Here is a 25,346-nt window from a genome sequence, read left to right on the forward strand (position 1 = left end):
CTTCGGAACTTTCAAATATCTTGATATATCTCGAGAACTACGCCTCTGATCGAAAAATATCATAGAACATAAAAAGTAGGAAACTTAATTCTCTACAAAAAAGGTCTCTTAACATTTTGCCATAGCTCGCTTCGTTTCCGAGATATTTGCAGATTTATCTCAAGGGAAGGGTCCTGATGGACATATTTCGAGATATTTCTTCTTCTTGTTGTTCTTCTTCTGCACAGCTAAACTGGAAGTGGCATTTCCAGCTCGCAATCGTGCAGAGTTATCTCAAAGAAAGGGGCCACGGTGTTTCTGTATCTCTATTATGTTGGTGCGGCTTCGGAACTTTTAAATATCTTGATATATCTCGAGAACTACGCCTGTGATCGAAAAATATCATAGAACATAAAAAGTAGGAAACTTAATTCTCTACAAAAAAGGTCTCTTAACATTTTGCCATAGCTCGCTTCGTTTCCGAGATATTTGCAGATTTATCTCAAGGGAAGGGGCCTGACGGACATATTTCGAGATATTTCTTCTTCTTGCTGTTCTTCTTCTGCACAGCTAAGCTGGAAGTGGCATTTGCGGCTCGCACTAGTGCAGAGTTATCTCAAAGAAAGGAGCCACGGTGTTTCTGTATCTCTATTATGTTGGTGCGGCTTCGGAACTTTTAAATATCTCGATATATCTCGAAAACTACGCTTCTGATCAAACAATATCATAGAACATAAATTGTAGGAAACATAATTCACTACAAAAAACGTCTCTTAACATTTTGCCATAGCTCGCTTCGTTTCCGAGATATTTGCAGATTCAGCTCAAAGGAACGGGCCTGACGGACATATTTCGAGATACTTCTTCTTCTTGTTGTTCTTCCTCTGCACAGCTAAGCTGGAAGTGGCATTTGCAGCTCGCAATAGTGCAGAGTTATCTCAAAGAAAGGGGCCACGGTGTTTCTGTATCTCTATTATGTTGGTGCGGCTTCGGAACCTTTAAATATCTCGATATATCTCGAAAACTACGCTTCTGATCAAAAAATATCATAGAACATAAATTGTAGGAAACATAATTCTCTACAAAAAACGTCTCTTAACATTTTGCCATAGCTCGCTTCGTTTCCGAGATATTTGCAGATTCAGCTCAAAGGAACGGGCCTGACGGACATATTTCGAGATATTTCTTCTTCTTGTTGTTCTTCCTCTGCACAGCTAAGCTGGAAGTGGCATTTGCAGCTCGCAATAGTGCAGAGTTATCTCAAAGAGAGGGGCCACGGTGTTTCTGTGTCTCTATTATGTTGGTGCGGCTTCGGAACTTTTAAGTATCTTGATATATCTCGAGAACTACGCATCTGATCAAAAAATATCATAGAACATAAAAAGTAGCAAGCTTAATTCTCTACAAAAAAGGTCTCTTAACATTTTGCCATAGCTCGCTTCGTTTCCGAGATATTTGCAGATTTATCTCAAGGGAAGGGGCCTGACGGACATATTTCGAGATATTTCTTCTTCTTGTTGTTCTTCTTCTGCATAGCTAAGCTGGAAGTGGCATTTGCGGCTCGCACTAGTGCAGAGTTATCTCAAAGAAAGGGGCCACGGTGTTTCTGTATCTCTATTATGTTGGTGCGGCTTCGGAACTTTTAAATATCTTGATATATCTCGAGAACTACGCATCTGATCAAAAAATATTATAGAACATAAAAAGTAGGAAACTTAATTCTCTACAAAAAAGGTCTCTTAACATTTTGCCATAGCTCGCTTCGTTTCCGAGATATTTGCAGATTTATCTCAAGGGAAGGGGCCTAACGGACATATTTCGAGATATTTCTTCTTCTTGTTGTTCTTCTTCTGCACAGCTAAACTGGAAGTGGCATTTCCAGCTCGCAATAGTGCAGAGTTATCTCAAAGAGAGGGGCCACGGTGTTTCTGTATCTCTATTATGTTGGTGCGGCTTCGGAACTTTTAAATATCTTGATATATCTCGAGAACTACGCATCTGATCAAAAAATAACATAGAACATAAAAAGTAGGAAACTTAATTCTCTACAAAAAAGGTCTCTTAACATTTTGCCATAGCTCGCTTCGTTTCCGAGATATTTGCCGATTTATCTCAAGTGAAGGGGCTTGACGGACATATTTCGAGATATTTCTTCTTCTTGTTGTCCTTCTTCTGCACAGCTAAGCTGGAAGTGGCATTTGCGGCTCGCACTAGTGCAGAGTTATCTCAAAGAAAGGGGCCACGTTGTTTCTGTATCTCTATTATGTTGGTGCGGCTTCGGAACTTTTAAATATCTCGATATATCTCGAAAACTACGCTTCTGATCAAAAAACATCATAGAACATAAATTGTAGGAAACATAATTCTCTACAAAAAACGTCTCTTAACATTTTGCCATAGCTCGCTTCGTTTCCGAGATATTTGCAGATTCAGCTCAAAGGAACGGGCCTGACGGACATATTTCGAGATATTTCTTCTTCTTGTTGTTCTTCCTCTGCACAGCTAAGCTGGAAGTGGCATTTGCAGCTCGCAATAGTGCAGAGTTATCTCAAAGAAAGAGGCCACGGTGTTTCTGTACCCCTATTATGTTGGTGCAGCTTCGGAACTTTTAAATATCTTGATATATCTCGAGAACCACGCATCTGATCAAAAAATATCATAGAACATAAAAAGTAGGAAACTTAATTCTCTACAAAAAAGGTCTCTTAACATTTTGCCATAGCTCGCTTCGTTTCCGAGATATTTGCAGATATATCTCAAGGGAAGGGGCCTGACGGACATATTTCGAGATATTTCTTCTTCTTGTTGTTCTTCCTCTGCACAGCTAAGCTGGAAGTGGCATTTGCAGCTCGCAATAGTGCAGAGTTATCTCAAAGAAAGGGGCCACGGTGTTTCTGTATCTCTATTATGTTGGTGCGGCTTCGGAACTTTTAAATATCTTGATATATCTCGAGAACTACGCATCTGATCAAAAAATATCATAGAACATAAAAAGTAGGAAACCTAATTTTCTACAAAAAAGGTCTCTTAAGATTTTGCCATAGCTCGCTTCGTTTCCGAGATATTTGCAGATTTATCTCAAGGGAAGGGTCCTGATGGACATATTTCGAGATATTTCTTCTTCTTGTTGTTCTTCTTCTGCACAGCTAAACTGGAAGTGGCATTTCCAGCTCGCAATCGTGCAGAGTTATCTCAAAGAAAGGGGCCACGGTGTTTCTGTATCTCTATTATGTTGGTGCGGCTTCGGAACTTTTAAATATCTTGATATATCTCGAGAACTACGCCTGTGATCGAAAAATATCATAGAACATAAAAAGTAGGAAACTTAATTCTCTACAAAAAAGGTCTCTTAACATTTTGCCATAGCTCGCTTCGTTTCCGAGATATTTGCAGATTTATCTCAAGGGAAGGGGCCTGACGGACATATTTCGAGATATTTCTTCTTCTTGCTGTTCTTCTTCTGCACAGCTAAGCTGGAAGTGGCATTTGCGGCTCGCACTAGTGCAGAGTTATCTCAAAGAAAGGAGCCACGGTGTTTCTGTATCTCTATTATGTTGGTGCGGCTTCGGAACTTTTAAATATCTCGATATATCTCGAAAACTACGCTTCTGATCAAACAATATCATAGAACATAAATTGTAGGAAACATAATTCACTACAAAAAACGTCTCTTAACATTTTGCCATAGCTCGCTTCGTTTCCGAGATATTTGCAGATTCAGCTCAAAGGAACGGGCCTGACGGACATATTTCGAGATACTTCTTCTTCTTGTTGTTCTTCCTCTGCACAGCTAAGCTGGAAGTGGCATTTGCAGCTCGCAATAGTGCAGAGTTATCTCAAAGAAAGGGGCCACGGTGTTTCTGTATCTCTATTATGTTGGTGCGGCTTCGGAACCTTTAAATATCTCGATATATCTCGAAAACTACGCTTCTGATCAAAAAATATCATAGAACATAAATTGTAGGAAACATAATTCTCTACAAAAAACGTCTCTTAACATTTTGCCATAGCTCGCTTCGTTTCCGAGATATTTGCAGATTCAGCTCAAAGGAACGGGCCTGACGGACATATTTCGAGATATTTCTTCTTCTTGTTGTTCTTCCTCTGCACAGCTAAGCTGGAAGTGGCATTTGCAGCTCGCAATAGTGCAGAGTTATCTCAAAGAGAGGGGCCACGGTGTTTCTGTGTCTCTATTATGTTGGTGCGGCTTCGGAACTTTTAAGTATCTTGATATATCTCGAGAACTACGCATCTGATCAAAAAATATCATAGAACATAAAAAGTAGCAAACTTAATTCTCTACAAAAAAGGTCTCTTAACATTTTGCCATAGCTCGCTTCGTTTCCGAGATATTTGCAGATTTATCTCAAGGGAAGGGGCCTGACGGACATATTTCGAGATATTTCTTCTTCTTGTTGTTCTTCTTCTGCATAGCTAAGCTGGAAGTGGCATTTGCGGCTCGCACTAGTGCAGAGTTATCTCAAAGAAAGGGGCCACGGTGTTTCTGTATCTCTATTATGTTGGTGCGGCTTCGGAACTTTTAAATATCTTGATATATCTCGAGAACTACGCATCTGATCAAAAAATATTATAGAACATAAAAAGTAGGAAACTTAATTCTCTACAAAAAAGGTCTCTTAACATTTTGCCATAGCTCGCTTCGTTTCCGAGATATTTGCAGATTTATCTCAAGGGAAGGGGCCTAACGGACATATTTCGAGATATTTCTTCTTCTTGTTGTTCTTCTTCTGCACAGCTAAGCTGGAAGTGGCATTTGCGGCTCGCACTAGTGCAGAGTTATCTCAAAGAAAGGGGCCACGGTGTTTCTGTATCTCTATTATGTTGGTGCGGCTTCGGAACTTTTAAATATCTCGATATATCTCGAAAACTACGCTTCTGATCAAAAAATATCATAGAACATAAATTGTAGGAAACATAATTCTCTACAAAAAACGTCTCTTAACATTTTGCCATAGCTCGCTTCGTTTCCGAGATATTTGCAGATTCAGCTCAAAGGAACGGGCCTGACGGACATATTTCGAGATATTTCTTCTTCTTGTTGTTCTTCCTCTGCACAGCTAAGCTGGAAGTGGCATTTGCAGCTCGCAATAGTGCAGAGTTATCTCAAAGAGAGGGGCCACGGTGTTTCTGTGTCTCTATTATGTTGGTGCGGCTTCGGAACTTTTAAGTATCTTGATATATCTCGAGAACTACGCATCTGATCAAAAAATATCATAGAACATAAAAAGTAGGAAACTTAATTCTCTACAAAAAAGGTCTCTTAACATTTTGCCATAGCTGGCTTCGTTTCCGAGATATTTGCAGATTTATCTCAAGGGAAGGGGCCTGACGGACATATTTCGAGATATTTCTTCTTCTTGTTGTTCTTCTTCTGCATAGCTAAGCTGGAAGTGGCATTTGCGGCTCGCACTAGTGCAGAGTTATCTCAAAGAAAGGGGCCACGGTGTTTCTGTATCTCTATTATGTTGGTGCGGCTTCGGAACTTTTAAATATCTTGATATATCTCGAGAACTACGCTTCTGATCAAAAAATATTATAGAACATAAAAAGTAGGAAACTTAATTCTCTACAAAAAAGGTCTCTTAACATTTTGCCATAGCTCGCTTCGTTTCCGAGATATTTGCAGATTTATCTCAAGGGAAGGGGCCTAACGGACATATTTCGAGATATTTCTTCTTCTTGTTGTTCTTCTTCTGCACAGCTAAACTGGAAGTGGCATTTCCAGCTCGCAATAGTGCAGAGTTATCTCAAAGAGAGGGGCCACGGTGTTTCTGTATCTCTATTATGTTGGTGCGGCTTCGGAACTTTTAAATATCTTGATATATCTCGAGAACTACGCATCTGATCAAAAAATATCATACAACATGAAAAGTAGTAAACTTAATCCTCTACAAAAAAGGTCTCTTAACATTTTGCCATAGCTCGCTTCGTTTCCGAGATATTTGCAGATTTATCTCAAGGGAAGGGGCCTAACGGACATATTTCGAGATATTTCTTCTTCTTGTTGTTCTTCTTCTGCACAGCTAAGCTGGAAGTGGCATTTGCAGCTCGCAATAGTGCAGACTTATCTCAAAGAAAGGGGCCACGGTGTTTCTGTATCTCTATTATGTTGGTGCGGCTTCGGAACTTTTAAATATCTTGATATATCTCGAAAACTACGCTTCTGATCAAAAAATATCATAGAACATAACTTGTAGGAAACATAATTCTCTACAAAAAAGGTCTCTTAACATTTTGCCATAGCTCGCTTCGTTTCCGAGATAGTTGCAGATTTATCTCAAGGGAAGGGGCCTGACGGACATATTTCGAGATATTTCTTCTTCTTGTTGTTCTTCTTCTGCACAGCTAAGCTGGAAGTGGCATTTGCAGCTCGCAATAGTGCAGAGTTATCTCAAAGAAAGGGGCCACGTGTTTCTGTATCTCTATTATGTTGGTGCGGCTTCGGAACTTTTAAATATCTCGATATATCTCGAAAACTACGCTTCTGATCAAAAAATACCATAGAACATAGCTTGTAGGAAACATAATTCTCTACAAAAAAGGTCTCTTAACATTTTGCCATAGCTCGCTTCGTTTCCGAGATAGTTGCAGATTTATCTCAAGGGAAGGGGCCTGACGGACATATTTCGAGATATTTCTTCTTCTTGTTGTTCTTCCTCTGCACAGCTAAGCTGGAAGTGGCATTTGCAGCTCGCAATAGTGCAGAGTTATCTCAAAGAAAGGGGCCACGGTGTTTCTGTATCTCTATTATGTTGGTGCGGCTTCGGAACTTTTAAATATCTCGATATATCTCGAGAACTACGCATCTGATCAAAAAATATCATAGAACATAAAAAGTAGGAAACTTAATTCTCTACAAATAAGGTCTCTTAACATTTTGCCATAGCTCGCTTCGTTTCCGAGATATTTGCAGATTTATCTCAAGGGAAGGGGCCTGACGGACATATTTCGAGATATTTCTTCTTCTTGTTGTTCTTCTTCTGCACAGCTCAGCTGGAAGTGGCATTTACAGCTCGCAATAGTGGAAAGTTATCTCAAAGAAAGGGGCCACGGTGTTTCTGTATCTCTATTATGTTGGTGCGGCTTCGGAACTTTAAATATCTTGATATATCTCGAGAACTGCGCATCTGATCAAAAAATATCATAGAACATAAAAAGTAGGAAACTTAATTCTCTACAAAAAAGGTCTCTTAACATTTTGCCATAGCTCGCTTCGTTTCCGAGATATTTGCAGATTTATCTCAAGGGAAGGGGCCTAACGGACATATTTCGAGATATTTCTTCTTCTTGTTGTTCTTCTTCTGCACAGCTAAACTGGAAGTGGCATTTCCAGCTCGCAATAGTGCAGAGTTATCTCAAAGAGAGGGGCCACGGTGTTTCTGTATCTCTATTATGTTGGTGCGGCTTCGGAACTTTTAAATATCTTGATATATCTCGAGAACTACGCATCTGATCAAAAAATATCATAGAACATAAAAAGTAGGAAACTTAATTCTCTACAAAAAAGGTCTCAAAACATTTTGCCATAGCTCGCTTCGTTTCCGAGATATTTGCAGATTTATCTCAAGTGAAGGGGCTTGACGGACATATTTCGAGATATTTCTTCTTCTTGTTGTCCTTCTTCTGCACAGCTAAGCTGGAAGTGGCATTTGCGGCTCGCACTAGTGCAGAGTTATCTCAAAGAAAGGGGCCACGTTGTTTCTGTATCTCTATTATGTTGGTGCGGCTTCGGAACTTTTAAATATCTCGATATATCTCGAAAACTACGCTTCTGATCAAAAAACATCATAGAACATAAATTGTAGGAAACATAATTCTCTACAAAAAACGTCTCTTAACATTTTGCCATAGCTCGCTTCGTTTCCGAGATATTTGCAGATTCAGCTCAAAGGAACGGGCCTGACGGACATATTTCGAGATATTTCTTCTTCTTGTTGTTCTTCCTCTGCACAGCTAAGCTGGAAGTGGCATTTGCAGCTCGCAATAGTGCAGAGTTATCTCAAAGAAAGAGGCCACGGTGTTTCTGCACCCCTATTATGTTGGTGCAGCTTCGGAACTTTTAAATATCTTGATATATCTCGAGAACCACGCATCTGATCAAAAAATATCATAGAACATAAAAAGTAGGAAACTTAATTCTCTACAAAAAAGGTCTCTTAACATTTTGCCATAGCTCGCTTCGTTTCCGAGATATTTGCAGATTTATCTCAAGGGAAGGGGCCTGACGGACATATTTCGAGATATTTCTTCTTCTTGTTGTTCTTCTTGTGCATAGCTAAGCTGGAAGTGGCATTTGCGGCTCGCACTAGTGCAGAGTTATCTCAAAGAAAGGGGCCACGGTGTTTCTGTATCTCTATTATGTTGGTGCGGCTTCGGAACTTTTAAATATCTTGATATATCTCGAGAACTACGCATCTGATCAAAAAATATCATAGAACATAAAAAGTAGGAAACTTAATTCTCTACAAAAAAGGTCTCTTAACATTTTGCCATAGCTCGCTTCGTTTCCGAGATATTTGCAGATTTATCTCAAGGGAAGGGGCCTGACGGACATATTTCGAGATATTTCTTCTTCTTGTTGTTCTTCTTCTGCATAGCTAAGCTGGAAGTGGCATTTGCGGCTCGCACTAGTGCAGAGTTATCTCAAAGAAAGGGGCCACGGTGTTTCTGTATCTCTATTATGTTGGTGCGGCTTCGGAACTTTTAAATATCTTGATATATCTCGAGAACTACGCATCTGATCAAAAAATATCATAGAACATAAAAAGTAGGAAACTTAATTCTCTACAAAAAAGGTCTCTTAACATTTTGCCATAGCTCGCTTCGTTTCCGAGATATTTGCAGATTTATCTCAAGGGAAGGGGCCTAACGGACATATTTCGAGATATTTCTTCTTCTTGTTGTTCTTCTTCTACACAGCTAAGCTGGAAGTGGCATTTGCGGCTCGCACTAGTGCAGAGTTATCTCAAAGAAAGGGGCCACGGTGTTTCTGTATCTCTATTATGTTGGTGCGGCTTCGGAACTTTTAAATATCTCGATATATCTCGAAAACTACGCTTCTGATCAAAAAATATCATAGAACATAAATTGTAGGAAACATAATTCTCTACAAAAAACGTCTCTTAACATTTTGCCATAGCTCGCTTCGTTTCCGAGATATTTGCAGATTCAGCTCAAAGGAACGGGCCTGACGGACATATTTCGAGATATTTCTTCTTCTTGTTGTTCTTCCTCTGCACAGCTAAGCTGGAAGTGGCATTTGCAGCTCGCAATAGTGCAGAGTTATCTCAAAGAGAGGGGCCACGGTGTTTCTGTGTCTCTATTATGTTGGTGCGGCTTCGGAACTTTTAAGTATCTTGATATATCTCGAGAACTACGCATCTGATCAAAAAATATCATAGAACATAAAAAGTAGGAAACTTAATTCTCTACAAAAAAGGTCTCTTAACATTTTGCCATAGCTGGCTTCGTTTCCGAGATATTTGCAGATTTATCTCAAGGGAAGGGGCCTGACGGACATATTTCGAGATATTTCTTCTTCTTGTTGTTCTTCTTCTGCATAGCTAAGCTGGAAGTGGCATTTGCGGCTCGCACTAGTGCAGAGTTATCTCAAAGAAAGGGGCCACGGTGTTTCTGTATCTCTATTATGTTGGTGCGGCTTCGGAACTTTTAAATATCTTGATATATCTCGAGAACTACGCTTCTGATCAAAAAATATTATAGAACATAAAAAGTAGGAAACTTAATTCTCTACAAAAAAGGTCTCTTAACATTTTGCCATAGCTCGCTTCGTTTCCGAGATATTTGCAGATTTATCTCAAGGGAAGGGGCCTAACGGACATATTTCGAGATATTTCTTCTTCTTGTTGTTCTTCTTCTGCACAGCTAAACTGGAAGTGGCATTTCCAGCTCGCAATAGTGCAGAGTTATCTCAAAGAGAGGGGCCACGGTGTTTCTGTATCTCTATTATGTTGGTGCGGCTTCGGAACTTTTAAATATCTTGATATATCTCGAGAACTACGCATCTGATCAAAAAATATCATACAACATGAAAAGTAGTAAACTTAATCCTCTACAAAAAAGGTCTCTTAACATTTTGCCATAGCTCGCTTCGTTTCCGAGATATTTGCAGATTTATCTCAAGGGAAGGGGCCTGACGGACATATTTCGAGATATTTCTTCTTCTTGTTGTTCTTCTTCTGCACAGCTAAGCTGGAAGTGGCATTTGCAGCTCGCAATAGTGCAGAGTTATCTCAAAGAAAGGGGCCACGTGTTTCTGTATCTCTATTATGTTGGTGCGGCTTCGGAACTTTTAAATATCTCGATATATCTCGAAAACTACGCTTCTGATCAAAAAATACCATAGAACATAGCTTGTAGGAAACATAATTCTCTACAAAAAAGGTCTCTTAACATTTTGCCATAGCTCGCTTCGTTTCCGAGATAGTTGCAGATTTATCTCAAGGGAAGGGGCCTGACGGACATATTTCGAGATATTTCTTCTTCTTGTTGTTCTTCCTCTGCACAGCTAAGCTGGAAGTGGCATTTGCAGCTCGCAATAGTGCAGAGTTATCTCAAAGAAAGGGGCCACGGTGTTTCTGTATCTCTATTATGTTGGTGCGGCTTCGGAACTTTTAAATATCTCGATATATCTCGAGAACTACGCATCTGATCAAAAAATATCATAGAACATAAAAAGTAGGAAACTTAATTCTCTACAAATAAGGTCTCTTAACATTTTGCCATAGCTCGCTTCGTTTCCGAGATATTTGCAGATTTATCTCAAGGGAAGGGGCCTGACGGACATATTTCGAGATATTTCTTCTTCTTGTTGTTCTTCTTCTGCACAGCTCAGCTGGAAGTGGCATTTACAGCTCGCAATAGTGGAAAGTTATCTCAAAGAAAGGGGCCACGGTGTTTCTGTATCTCTATTATGTTGGTGCGGCTTCGGAACTTTAAATATCTTGATATATCTCGAGAACTGCGCATCTGATCAAAAAATATCATAGAACATAAAAAGTAGGAAACTTACTTCTCTACAAAAAAGGTCTCTTAACATTTTGCCATAGCTCTCTTCGTTTCCGAGATATTTGCAGATTTATCTCAAGGGAAGGCGCCTGACGGACATATTTCGAGATATTTCTTCTTCATGTTGTTCTTCTTCTGCACAGCTAAACTGGAATTGGCATTTCCAGCTCGCAATCGTGCAGAGTTATCTCAAAGAAAGGGGCCACGGTGTTTCTGTATCTCTATTATATTGGTGCGGCTTCGGAACTTTTAAATATCTTGATATATCTCGAGAACTACGCCTCTGATCGAAAAATTTCATAGAACATAAAAAGTAGGAAACTTAATTCTCTACAAAAAACGTCTCTTAACATTTTGCCATAGCTCGCTTCGTTTCCGAGATATTTGCAGATTCAGCTCAAAGGAACTGGCCTGACGGACATATTTCGAGATATTTCTTCTTCTTGTTGTTCTTCTTCTGCACAGCTAAGCTGGAAGTGGCATTTACAGCTCGCAATAGTGCAGAGTTATCTCAAAGAAAGGGGCCACGGTGTTTCTGTATCTCTATTATGTTGGTGCGGCTTCGGAACTTTTAAATATCTTGATATATCTCGAGAACTACGCCTCTGATCGAAAAATATCATAGAACATAAAAAGTAGGAAACTTAATTCTCTACAAAAAAGGTCTCTTAACATTTTGCCATAGCTCGCTTCGTTTCCGAGATATTTGCAGATTTATCTCAAGGGAAGGGGCCTGACGGACATATTTCGAGATATTTCTTCTTCTTGTTGTTCTTCTTCTGCACAGCTAAGCTGGAAGTGGCATTTGCGGCTCGCACTAGTGCAGACTTATCTCAAAGAAAGGAGCCACGGTGTTTCTGTATCTCTATTATGTTGGTGCGGCTTCGGAACTTTTAAATATCTTGATATATCTCGAGAACTACGCATTTGATCAAAAAATATCATAGAACATAAAAAGTAGGAAACTTAATTCTCTACAAAAAAGGTCTCTTAACATTTTGCCATAGCTCGCTTCGTTTCCGAGATATTTGCAGATATATCTCAAGGGCAGGGGCCTGACGGACATATTTCGAGATATTTCTTCTTCTTGTTGTTCTTCTTCTGCACAGCTAAACTGGAAGTGGCATTTCCAGCTCGCAATAGTGCAGAGTTATCTCAAAGAAAGGAGCCACGGTGTTTCTGTATCTCTATTATGTTGGTGCGGCTTCGGAACTTTTAAATATCTTGATATATCTCGAGAACTACGCATCTGATCAAAAAATATCATAGAACATAAAATGTAGGAAACTTAATTCTCTACAAAAGAGGTCTCTTAACATTTTGCCATAGCTCGCTTCGTTTCCGAGATATTTGCAGATATATCTCAAGGGCAGGGGCCTGACGGACATATTTCGAGATATTTCTTCTTCTTGTTGTTCTTCTTCTGCACAGCTAAGCTGGAAGTGGCATTTACAGCTCGCAATAGTGCAGAGTTATCTCAAAGAAAGGGGCCACGGTGTTTCTGTATCTCTATTATGTTGGTGCGGCTTCGGAACTTTTAAATATCTTGATATATCTCGAGAACTACGCATCTGATCAAAAAATATCATAGAACATAAAAAGTAGGAAACTTAATTCTCTACAAAAAAGGTCTCTTAACATTTTGCCATAGCTCGCTTCGTTTCCGAGATATTTGCAGATTTATCTCAAGGGAAGGGGCCTGACGGACATATTTCGAGATACTTCTTCTTCTTGTTGTTCTTCTTCTGCACAGCTAAGCTGGAAGTGGCATTTGCAGCTCGCAATAGTGCAGAGTTATCTCAAAGAAAGGGGCCACGGTGTTTCTGTATCTCTGTTATGTTGGTGCGGCTTCGGAACTTTTAAATATCTTAATATATCTCGAGAACTACGCATCTGATCAAAAAATATCATAGAACATAAAATGTAGGAAACTTAATTCTCTACAAAAAAGGTCTCTTAACATTTTGCCATAGCTCGCTTCGTTTCCGAGATATTTGCAGATTCATCTCAAAGGAACTGGCCTGACGGACATATTTCGAGATATTTCTTCTTCTTGTTGTTCTTCCTCTGCACAGCTAAGCTGGAAGTGGCATTTGCAGCTCGCAATAGTGCAGAGTAATCTCAAAGAAAGGGGCCACGGTGTTTCTGTATCTCTATTATGTTGGTGGGGCTTCGGAACTTTTAAATATCTTGATATATCTCGAGAACTACGCATCTGATCAAAAAATATCATAGAACATAAAAAGTAGGACACTTAATTCTCTACAAAAAAGGTCGCTTAACATTTTGCCATAGCTCGCTTCGTTTCCGAGATATTTGCATATTTATCTCAAGGGAAGGGGCCTGACGGACATATTTCGAGATATTTCTTGTTCTTGTTGTTCTTCTTCTGCACAGCTAAGCTGGAAGTGGCATTTGCGGCTCGCACTAGTGCAGAGTTATCTCAAAGAAAGGGGCCACGGTGTTTCTGTATCTCTATTATGCTGGTGCGGCTTCGGAACTTTTAAATATCTCGATATATCTCGAAAACTACGCTTCTGATCAAAAAATATCATAGAACATAAATTGTAGGAAACATAATTCTCTACAAAAAAGGTCTCTCAACATTTTGCCATAGCTCGCTTCGTTTCCGAGATATTTGCAGATATATCTCAAGGGCAGGGGCCTGACGGACATATTTCGAGATATTTCTTCTTCTTGTTGTTCTTCTTCTGCACAGCTAAACTGGAAGTGGCATTTTCAGCTCGCAATAGTGCAGAGTTATCTCAAAGAAAGGAGCCACGGTGTTTCTGTATCTCTATTATGTTGGTGCGGCTTCGGAACTTTTAAATATCTTGATATATCTCGAGAACTACGCATCTGATCAAAAAATATCATAGAACATAAAAAGTAGGAAACTTAATTCTCTACAAAAAAGGTCTCTTAACATTTTGCCATAGCTCTCTTCGTTTCCGAGATATTTGCAGATTTATCTCAAGGGAAGGGGCCTGACGGACATATTTCGAGATACTTCTTCTTCTTGTTTTTCTTCTTCTGCACGGCTAAGCTGGAAGTGGCATTTGCAGCTCGCAATAGTGCAGAGTTATCTCAAAGAAAGGGGCCACGGTGTTTCTGTATCTCTATTATGTTGGTGCGGCTTCGGAACTTTTAAATATCTTCATATATCTCGAGAACTACGCATCTGATCAAAAAATATCATAGAACATAAAAAGTGGGAAACTTAGTTCTCTACAAAAAAGGTCTCTTAACATTTTGCCATAGCTCGCTTCGTTTCCGAGATATTTGCAGATTTATCTCAAGGGAAGGGGCCTCACGGACATATTTCGAGATATTTCTTCTTCTTGTTGTTCTTCTTCTGCACAGCTGAGCTGGAAGTGGCATTTGCAGCTCGCAATAGTGCAGAGATATCTCAAAGAAAGGGGCCACGGTGTTTCTGTATCTCTATTATGTTGGTGCGGCTTCGGAACTTTTAAATATCTTGATATATCTCGAGAACTACGCGTCTGATCAAAAAATATCATAGAACATAAAAAGTAGGAAACATAATTCTGTACAAAAAAGGTCTCCTAACATTTTGCCATAGCTCGCTTCGTTTCCGAGATATTTGCAGATTTATCTCAAGGGAAGGGGCCTGACGGACATATTTCGAGATATTTCTTCTTCTTGTTGTTCTTCTTCTGCACAGCTAAGCTGGAAGTGGCATTTGCGGCTCGCACTAGTGCACAGTTACCTCAAAGAAAGGGGCCACGGTGTTTCTGTATCTCTATTATGTTGGTGCGGCTTCGGAACTTTTTAGTATCTCGATATATCTCGAAAACTACGCTTCTGATCAAAAAATATCATAGAACATAAATTGTAGGAAACATAATTCTCTACAAAAAACCTCTCTTAACATTTTGCCATAGCTCGCTTCGTTTCCGAGATATTTGCAGATTCAGCTCAAAGGAACTGGCCTGACGGACATATTTCGAGATATTTCTTCTTCTTGTTGTTCTTCCTCTGCACAGCTAACCTGGAAGTGGCATTTGCAGCTCGCAATAGTGCAGAGTTATCTCAAAGAAAGGGGCCACGGTGTTTCTGTATCTCTATTATGTTGGTGGGGCTTCGGAACTTTTAAATATCTTGATATATCTCGAGAACTACGCATCTGATCAAAAAATATCATAGAACATAAAAAGTAGGACACTTAATTCTCTACAAAAAAGGTCGCTTAACATTTTGCCATAGCTCGCTTCGTTTCCGAGATATTTGCATATTTATCTCAAGGGAAGGGGCCTGACGGACATATTTCGAGATATTTCTTGTTCTTGTTGTTCTTCTTCTGCACAGCTAAGCTGGAAGTGGCATTTGCGGCTCGCACTAGTGCAGAGTTATCTCAAAGAAAGGGGCCACGGTGTTTCTGTATCTCTATTATGTTGGTGCGGCTTCGGAACTTTTAAGTATCTCGATATATCTCGAAAACTACGCTTCTGATCAAAAAATATCATAGAACATAAAATGTAGGAAACTTAATTCTCTACAAAAAAGGTCTCTTAACATTTTGCCATAGCTCGCTTCGTTTCCGAGATATTTGCAGATTTATCTCAAGGGAAGGGGCCTGACGGACATATTTCGAGATATTTCTTCTTCTCGTTGTTCTTCTTCTGCACAGCTAAGCTGTAAGTGGCATTTGCGGCTCGCACTAGTGCAGAGTTATCTCAAAGAAAGGGGCCACGGTGTTTCTGTATCTCTATTATGTTGGTGCGGCTTCGGAACCTTTAAATATCTCGATATATCTCGAAAACTACGCTTCTGATCAAAAAATATCATAGAACATAAATTGTAGGAAACATAATTCTCTACAAAAAAGGTCTCTTAACATTTTGCCATAGCTCGCTTCGTTTCCGAGATATTTGCAGATATATCTCAAGGGAAGGGGCCTGACGGACATATTTCGAGATATTTCTTCTTCTTGTTGTTCTTCTTCTGCACAGCTAAGCTGGAGGTGGCATTTACAGCTCGCAATAGTGCAGAGTTATCTCAAAGAAAGGGGCCACGGTGTTTCTGTATCTCTATTATGTTGGTGCGGCTTCGGAACTTTTAAATATCTTGATATATCTCGAGAACTACGCATCTGATCAAAAAATATCATAGAACATAAAAAGTAGGAAACTTAATTCTCTACAAAAAAGGTCTCTTAACATTTTGCCATAGCTCGCTTCGTTTCCGAGATATTTGCATATTTATCTCAAGGGAAGGGGCCTGACGGACATATTTCGAGATATTTCTTGTTCTTGTTGTTCTTCTTCTGCACAGCTAAGCTGGAAGTGGCATTTGCGGCTCGCACTAGTGCAGAGTTATCTCAAAGAAAGGGGCCACGGTGTTTCTGTATCTCTATTATGTTGGTGCGGCTTCGGAACTTTTAAATATCTCGATATATCTCGAAAACTACGCTTCTGATCAAAAAATATCATAGAACATAAATTGTAGGAAACATAATTCTCTACAAAAAAGGTCTCTCAACATTTTGCCATAGCTCGCTTCGTTTCCGAGATATTTGCAGATATATCTCAAGGGCAGGGGCCTGACGGACATATTTCGAGATATTTCTTCTTCTTGTTGTTCTTCTTCTGCACAGCTAAACTGGAAGTGGCATTTCCAGCTCGCAATAGTGCAGAGTTATCTCAAAGAAAGGAGCCACGGTGTTTCTGTATCTCTATTATGTTGGTGCGGCTTCGGAACTTTTAAATATCTTGATATATCTCGAGAACTACGCATCTGATCAAAAAATATCATAGAACATAAAATGTAGGAAACTTAATTCTCTACAAAAAAGGTCTCTTAACATTTTGCCATAGCTCGCTTCGTTTCCGAGATATTTGCAGATTTATCTCAAGGGAAGGGGCCTGACGGACATATTTCGAGATATTTCTCCTTCTCGTTGTTCTTCTTCTGCACAGCTAAGCTGTAAGTGGCATTTGCGGCTCGCACTAGTGCAGAGTTATCTCAAAGAAAGGGGCCACGGTGTTTCTGTATCTCTATTATGTTGGTGCGGCTTCGGAACCTTTAAATATCTCGATATATCTCGAAAACTACGCTTCTGATCAAAAAATATCATAGAACATAAATTGTAGGAAACATAATTCTCTACAAAAAAGGTCTCTCAACATTTTGCCATAGCTCGCTTCGTTTCCGAGATATTTGCAGATATATCTCAAGGGCAGGGGCCTGACGGACATATTTCGAGATATTTCTTCTTCTTGTTGTTCTTCTTCTGCACAGCTAAACTGGAAGTGGCATTTTCAGCTCGCAATAGTGCAGAGTTATCTCAAAGAAAGGAGCCACGGTGTTTCTGTATCTCTATTATGTTGGTGCGGCTTCGGAACTTTTAAATATCTTGATATATCTCGAGAACTACGCATCTGATCAAAAAATATCATAGAACATAAAAAGTGGGAAACTTAGTTCTCTACAAAAAAGGTCTCTTAACATTTTGCCATAGCTCGCTTCGTTTCCGAGATATTTGCAGATTTATCTCAAGGGAAGGGGCCTCACGGACATATTTCGAGATATTTCTTCTTCTTGTTGTTCTTCTTCTGCACAGCTGAGCTGGAAGTGGCATTTGCAGCTCGCAATAGTGCAGAGATATCTCAAAGAAAGGGGCCACGGTGTTTCTGTATCTCTATTATGTTGGTGCGGCTTCGGAACTTTTAAATATCTTGATATATCTCGAGAACTACGCGTCTGATCAAAAAATATCATAGAACATAAAAAGTAGGAAACATAATTCTGTACAAAAAAGGTCTCCTAACATTTTGCCATAGCTCGCTTCGTTTCCGAGATATTTGCAGATTTATCTCAAGGGAAGGGGCCTGACGGACATATTTCGAGATATTTCTTCTTCTTGTTGTTCTTCTTCTGCACAGCTAAGCTGGAAGTGGCATTTGCGGCTCGCACTAGTGCACAGTTACCTCAAAGAAAGGGGCCACGGTGTTTCTGTATCTCTATTATGTTGGTGCGGCTTCGGAACTTTTTAGTATCTCGATATATCTCGAAAACTACGCTTCTGATCAAAAAATATCATAGAACATAAATTGTAGGAAACATAATTCTCTACAAAAAACCTCTCTTAACATTTTGCCATAGCTCGCTTCGTTTCCGAGATATTTGCAGATTCAGCTCAAAGGAACTGGCCTGACGGACATATTTCGAGATATTTCTTCTTCTTGTTGTTCTTCCTCTGCACAGCTAACCTGGAAGTGGCATTTGCAGCTCGCAATAGTGCAGAGTTATCTCAAAGAAAGGGGCCACGGTGTTTCTGTATCTCTATTATGTTGGTGGGGCTTCGGAACTTTTAAATATCTTGATATATCTCGAGAACTACGCATCTGATCAAAAAATATCATAGAACATAAAAAGTAGGACACTTAATTCTCTACAAAAAAGGTCGCTTAACATTTTGCCATAGCTCGCTTCGTTTCCGAGATATTTGCATATTTATCTCAAGGGAAGGGGCCTGACGGACATATTTCGAGATATTTCTTGTTCTTGTTGTTCTTCTTCTGCACAGCTAAGCTGGAAGTGGCATTTGCGGCTCGCACTAGTGCAGAGTTATCTCAAAGAAAGGGGCCACGGTGTTTCTGTATCTCTATTATGTTGGTGCGGCTTCGGAACTTTTAAGTATCTCGATATATCTCGAAAACTACGCTTCTGATCAAAAAATATCATAGAACATAAAATGTAGGAAACTTAATTCTCTACAAAAAAGGTCTCTTAACATTTTGCCATAGCTCGCTTCGTTTCCGAGATATTTGCAGATTTATCTCAAGGGAAGGGGCCTGACGGACATATTTCGAGATATTTCTTCTTCTCGTTGTTCTTCTTCTGCACAGCTAAGCTGTAAGTGGCATTTGCGGCTCGCACTAGTGCAGAGTTATCTCAAAGAAAGGGGCCACGGTGTTTCTGTATCTCTATTATGTTGGTGCGGCTTCGGAACCTTTAAATATCTCGATATATCTCGAAAACTACGCTTCTGATCAAAAAATATCATAGAACATAAATTGTAGGAAACATAATTCTCTACAAAAAAGGTCTCTTAACATTTTGCCATAGCTCGCTTCGTTTCCGAGATATTTGCAGATATATCTCAAGGGAAGGGGCCTGACGGACATATTTCGAGATATTTCTTCTTCTTGTTGTTCTTCTTCTGCACAGCTAAGCTGGAGGTGGCATTTACAGCTCGCAATAGTGCAGAGTTATCTCAAAGAAAGGGGCCACGGTGTTTCTGTATCTCTATTATGTTGGTGCGGCTTCGGAACTTTTAAATATCTTGATATATCTCGAGAACTACGCATCTGATCAAAAAATATCATAGAACATAAAAAGTAGGAAACTTAATTCTCTACAAAAAAGGTCTCTTAACATTTTGCCATAGCTCGCTTCGTTTCCGAGATATTTGCATATTTATCTCAAGGGAAGGGGCCTGACGGACATATTTCGAGATATTTCTTGTTCTTGTTGTTCTTCTTCTGCACAGCTAAGCTGGAAGTGGCATTTGCGGCTCGCACTAGTGCAGAGTTATCTCAAAGAAAGGGGCCACGGTGTTTCTGTATCTCTATTATGTTGGTGCGGCTTCGGAACTTTTAAATATCTCGATATATCTCGAAAACTACGCTTCTGATCAAAAAATATCATAGAACATAAATTGTAGGAAACATAATTCTCTACAAAAAAGGTCTCTCAACATTTTGCCATAGCTCGCTTCGTTTCCGAGATATTTGCAGATATATCTCAAGGGCAGGGGCCTGACGGACATATTTCGAGATATTTCTTCTTCTTGTTGTTCTTCTTCTGCACAGCTAAACTGGAAGTGGCATTTCCAGCTCGCAATAGTGCAGAGTTATCTCAAAGAAAGGAGCCACGGTGTTTCTGTATCTCTATTATGTTGGTGCGGCTTCGGAACTTTTAAATATCTTGATATATCTCGAGAACTACGCATCTGATCAAAAAATATCATAGAACATAAAATGTAGGAAACTTAATTCTCTACAAAAAAGGTCTCTTAACATTTTGCCATAGCTCGCTTCGTTTCCGAGATATTTGCAGATTTATCTCAAGGGAAGGGGCCTGACGGACATATTTCGAGATATTTCTCCTTCTCGTTGTTCTTCTTCTGCACAGCTAAGCTGTAAGTGGCATTTGCGGCTCGCACTAGTGCAGAGTTATCTCAAAGAAAGGGGCCACGGTGTTTCTGTATCTCTATTATGTTGGTGCGGCTTCGGAACCTTTAAATATCTCGATATATCTCGAAAACTACGCTTCTGATCAAAAAATATCATAGAACATAAATTGTAGGAAACATAATTCTCTACAAAAAAGGTCTCTTAACATTTTGCCATAGCTCGCTTCGTTTCCGAGATATTTGCAGATATATCTCAAGGGCAGGGGCCTGACGGACATATTTCGAGATATTTCTTCTTCTTGTTGTTCTTCTTCTGCACAGCTAAGCTGGAAGTGGCATTTACAGCTCGCAATAGTGCAGAGTTATCTCAAAGAAAGGGGCCACGGTGTTTCTGTATCTCTATTATGTTGGTGCGGCTTCGGAACTTTTAAATATCTTGATATATCTCGAGAACTACGCATCTGATCAAAAAATATCATAGAACATAAAAAGTAGGAAACTTAATTCTCTACAAAAAAGGTCTCTTAACATTTTGCCATAGCTCGCTTCGTTTCCGAGATATTTGCAGATTTATCTCAAGGGAAGGGGCCTGACGGACATATTTCGAGATACTTCTTCTTCTTGTTGTTCTTCTTCTGCACAGCTAAGCTGGAAGTGGCATTTGCAGCTCGCAATAGTGCAGAGTTATCTCAAAGAAAGGGGCCACGGTGTTTCTGTATCTCTGTTATGTTGGTGCGGCTTCGGAACTTTTAAATATCTTAATATATCTCGAGAACTACGCATCTGATCAAAAAATATCATAGAACATAAAATGTAGGAAACTTAATTCTCTACAAAAAAGGTCTCTTAACATTTTGCCATAGCTCGCTTCGTTTCCGAGATATTTGCAGATTCATCTCAAAGGAACTGGCCTGACGGACATATTTCGAGATATTTCTTCTTCTTGTTGTTCTTCCTCTGCACAGCTAAGCTGGAAGTGGCATTTGCAGCTCGCAATAGTGCAGAGTAATCTCAAAGAAAGGGGCCACGGTGTTTCTGTATCTCTATTATGTTGGTGGGGCTTCGGAACTTTTAAATATCTTGATATATCTCGAGAACTACGCATCTGATCAAAAAATATCATAGAACATAACAAGTAGGACACTTAATTCTCTACAAAAAAGGTCGCTTAACATTTTGCCATAGCTCGCTTCGTTTCCGAGATATTTGCATATTTATCTCAAGGGAAGGGGCCTGACGGACATATTTCGAGATATTTCTTGTTCTTGTTGTTCTTCTTCTGCACAGCTAAGCTGGAAGTGGCATTTGCGGCTCGCACTAGTGCAGAGTTATCTCAAAGAAAGGGGCCACGGTGTTTCTGTATCTCTATTATGCTGGTGCGGCTTCGGAACTTTTAAATATCTCGATATATCTCGAAAACTACGCTTCTGATCAAAAAATATCATAGAACATAAATTGTAGGAAACATAATTCTCTACAAAAAAGGTCTCTCAACATTTTGCCATAGCTCGCTTCGTTTCCGAGATATTTGCAGATATATCTCAAGGGCAGGGGCCTGACGGACATATTTCGAGATATTTCTTCTTCTTGTTGTTCTTCTTCTGCACAGCTAAACTGGAAGTGGCATTTTCAGCTCGCAATAGTGCAGAGTTATCTCAAAGAAAGGAGCCACGGTGTTTCTGTATCTCTATTATGTTGGTGCGGCTTCGGAACTTTTAAATATCTTGATATATCTCGAGAACTACGCATCTGATCAAAAAATATCATAGAACATAAAAAGTAGGAAACTTAATTCTCTACAAAAAAGGTCTCTTAACATTTTGCCATAGCTCTCTTCGTTTCCGAGATATTTGCAGATTTATCTCAAGGGAAGGGGCCTGACGGACATATTTCGAGATACTTCTTCTTCTTGTTGTTCTTCTTCTGCACGGCTAAGCTGGAAGTGGCATTTGCAGCTCGCAATAGTGCAGAGTTATCTCAAAGAAAGGGGCCACGGTGTTTCTGTATCTCTATTATGTTGGTGCGGCTTCGGAACTTTTAAATATCTTCATATATCTCGAGAACTACGCATCTGATCAAAAAATATCATAGAACATAAAAAGTGGGAAACTTAGTTCTCTACAAAAAAGGTCTCTTAACATTTTGCCATAGCTCGCTTCGTTTCCGAGATATTTGCAGATTTATCTCAAGGGAAGGGGCCTCACGGACATATTTCGAGATATTTCTTCTTCTTGTTGTTCTTCTTCTGCACAGCTGAGCTGGAAGTGGCATTTGCAGCTCGCAATAGTGCAGAGATATCTCAAAGAAAGGGGCCACGGTGTTTCTGTATCTCTATTATGTTGGTGCGGCTTCGGAACTTTTAAATATCTTGATATATCTCGAGAACTACGCGTCTGATCAAAAAATATCATAGAACATAAAAAGTAGGAAACATAATTCTGTACAAAAAAGGTCTCCTAACATTTTGCCATAGCTCGCTTCGTTTCCGAGATATTTGCAGATTTATCTCAAGGGAAGGGGCCTGACGGACATATTTCGAGATATTTCTTCTTCTTGTTGTTCTTCTTCTGCACAGCTAAGCTGGAAGTGGCATTTGCGGCTCGCACTAGTGCACAGTTATCTCAAAGAAAGGGGCCACGGTGTTTCTGTATCTCTATTATGTTGGTGCGGCTTCGGAACTTTTAAGTATCTCGATATATCTCGAAAACTACGCTTCTGATCAAAAAATATCATAGAACATAAATTGTAGGAAACATAATTCTCTACAAAAAACCTCTCTTAACATTTTGCCATAGCTCGCTTCGTTTCCGAGATATTTGCAGATTCAGCTCAAAGGAACTGGCCTGACGGCCATATTTCGAGATATTTCTTCTTCTTGTTGTTCTTCTTCTGCACAGCTAAGCTGGAAGTGGCATTTGCAGCTCGCAATAGTGCAGAGTTATACCAAAGAAAGGGGCCACGGTGTTTCTGTATCTCTATTATGTTGGTGCGGCTTCGGAACTTTTAAATATCTTGATATATCTCGAGAACTACGCATCTGATCAAAAAATATCATAGAACATAAAAAGTAGGAAACTTAATTCTCTACAAAAAAGATCTCTTAACATTTTGCCATAGCTCGCTTCGTTTCCGAGATATTTGCAGATTTATCTCAAGGGAAGGGGCCTGACGGACATATTTCGAGATATTTCTTCTTCTCGTTGTTCTTCTTCTGCACAGCTAAGCTGTAAGTGGCATTTGCGGCTCGCGCTAGTGCAGAGTTATCTCAAAGAAAGGGGCCACGGTGTTTCTGTATCTCTATTATGTTGGTGCGGCTTCGGAACTTTTAAGTATCTCGATATATCTCGAAAACTACGCTTCTGATCAAAAAATATCATAGAACATAAATTGTAGGAAACATAATTCTCTACAAAAAACGTCTCTTAACATTTTGCCATAGCTCGCTTCGTTTCCGAGATATTTGCAGATTCAGCTCAAAGGAACTGGCCTGACGGACATATTTCGAGATATTTCTTCTTCTTGTTGTTCTTCCTCTGCACAGCTAAGCTGGAAGTGGCATTTGCAGCTCGCAATAGTGCAGAGTTATCTCAAAGAAAGGGGCCACGGTGTTTCTGTATCTCTATTATGTTGGTGGGGCTTCGGAACTTTTAAATATCTTGATATATCTCGAGAACTACGCATCTGATCAAAAAATATCATAGAACATAAAAAGTAGGACACTTCATTCTCTACAAAAAAAGGTCGCTTAACATTTTGCCATAGCTCGCTTCGTTTCCGAGATATTTGCATATTTATCTCAAGGGAAGGGGCCTGACGGACATATTTCGAGATATTTCTTGTTCTTGTTGTTCTTCTTCTGCACAGCTAAGCTGGAAGTGGCATTTGCGGCTCGCACTAGTGCAGAGTTATCTCAAAGAAAGGGGCCACGGTGTTTCTGTATCTCTATTATGTTGGTGCGGCTTCGGAACTTTTAAATATCTCGATATATCTCGAAAACTACGCTTCTGATCAAAAAATATCATAGAACATAAATTGTAGGAAACATAATTCTCTACAAAAAAGGTCTCTCAACATTTTGCCATAGCTCGCTTCGTTTCCGAGATATTTGCAGATATATCTCAAGGGCAGGGGCCTGACGGACATATTTCGAGATATTTCTTCTTCTTGTTGTTCTTCTTCTGCACAGCTAAACTGGAAGTGGCATTTCCAGCTCGCAATAGTGCAGAGTTATCTCAAAGAAAGGAGCCACGGTGTTTCTGTATCTCTATTATGTTGGTGCGGCTTCGGAACTTTTAAATATCTTGATATATCTCGAGAACTACGCATCTGATCAAAAAATATCATAGAACATAAAATGTAGGAAACATAATTCTCTACAAAAAACGTCTCTTAACATTTTGCCATAGCTCGCTTCGTTTCCGAGATATTTGCAGATTCAGCTCAAAGGAACTGGCCTGACGGACATATTTCGAGATATTTCTTCTTCTTGTTGTTCTTCCTCTGCACAGCTAAGCTGGAAGTGGCATTTGCAGCTGGCAATAGTGCAGAGTAATCTCAAAGAAAGGGGCCACGGTGTTTCTGTATCTCTATTATGTTGGTGGGGCTTCGGAACTTTTAAATATCTTGATATATCTCGAGAACTACGCATCTGATCAAAAAATATCATAGAACATAAAAAGTAGGACACTTAATTCTCTACAAAAAAGGTCGCTTAACATTTTGCCATAGCTCGCTTCGTTTCCGAGATATTTGCATATTTATCTCAAGGGAAGGGGCCTGACGGACATATTTCGAGATATTTCCTGTTCTTGTTGTTCTTCTTCTGCACAGCTAAGCTGGAAGTGGCATTTGCGGCTCGCACTAGTGCAGAGTTATCTCAAAGAAAGGGGCCACGGTGTTTCTGTATCTCTATTATGTTGGTGCGGCTTCGGAACTTTTAAATATCTCGATATATCTCGAAAACTACGCTTCTGATCAAAAAATATCATAGAACATAAATTGTAGGAAACATAATTCTCTACAAAAAAGGTCTCTCAACATTTTGCCATAGCTCGCTTCGTTTCCGAGATATTTGCAGATATATCTCAAGGGCAGGGGCCTGACGGACATATTTTGAGATATTTCTTCTTCTTGTTGTTCTTCTTCTGCACAGCTAAAC

Source organism: Osmia lignaria, unplaced genomic scaffold, assembly GCF_051020975.1.
Source record: "Osmia lignaria lignaria isolate PbOS001 unplaced genomic scaffold, iyOsmLign1 scaffold0030, whole genome shotgun sequence".
NCBI classification, from domain to species: domain Eukaryota; kingdom Metazoa; phylum Arthropoda; class Insecta; order Hymenoptera; family Megachilidae; genus Osmia; species Osmia lignaria.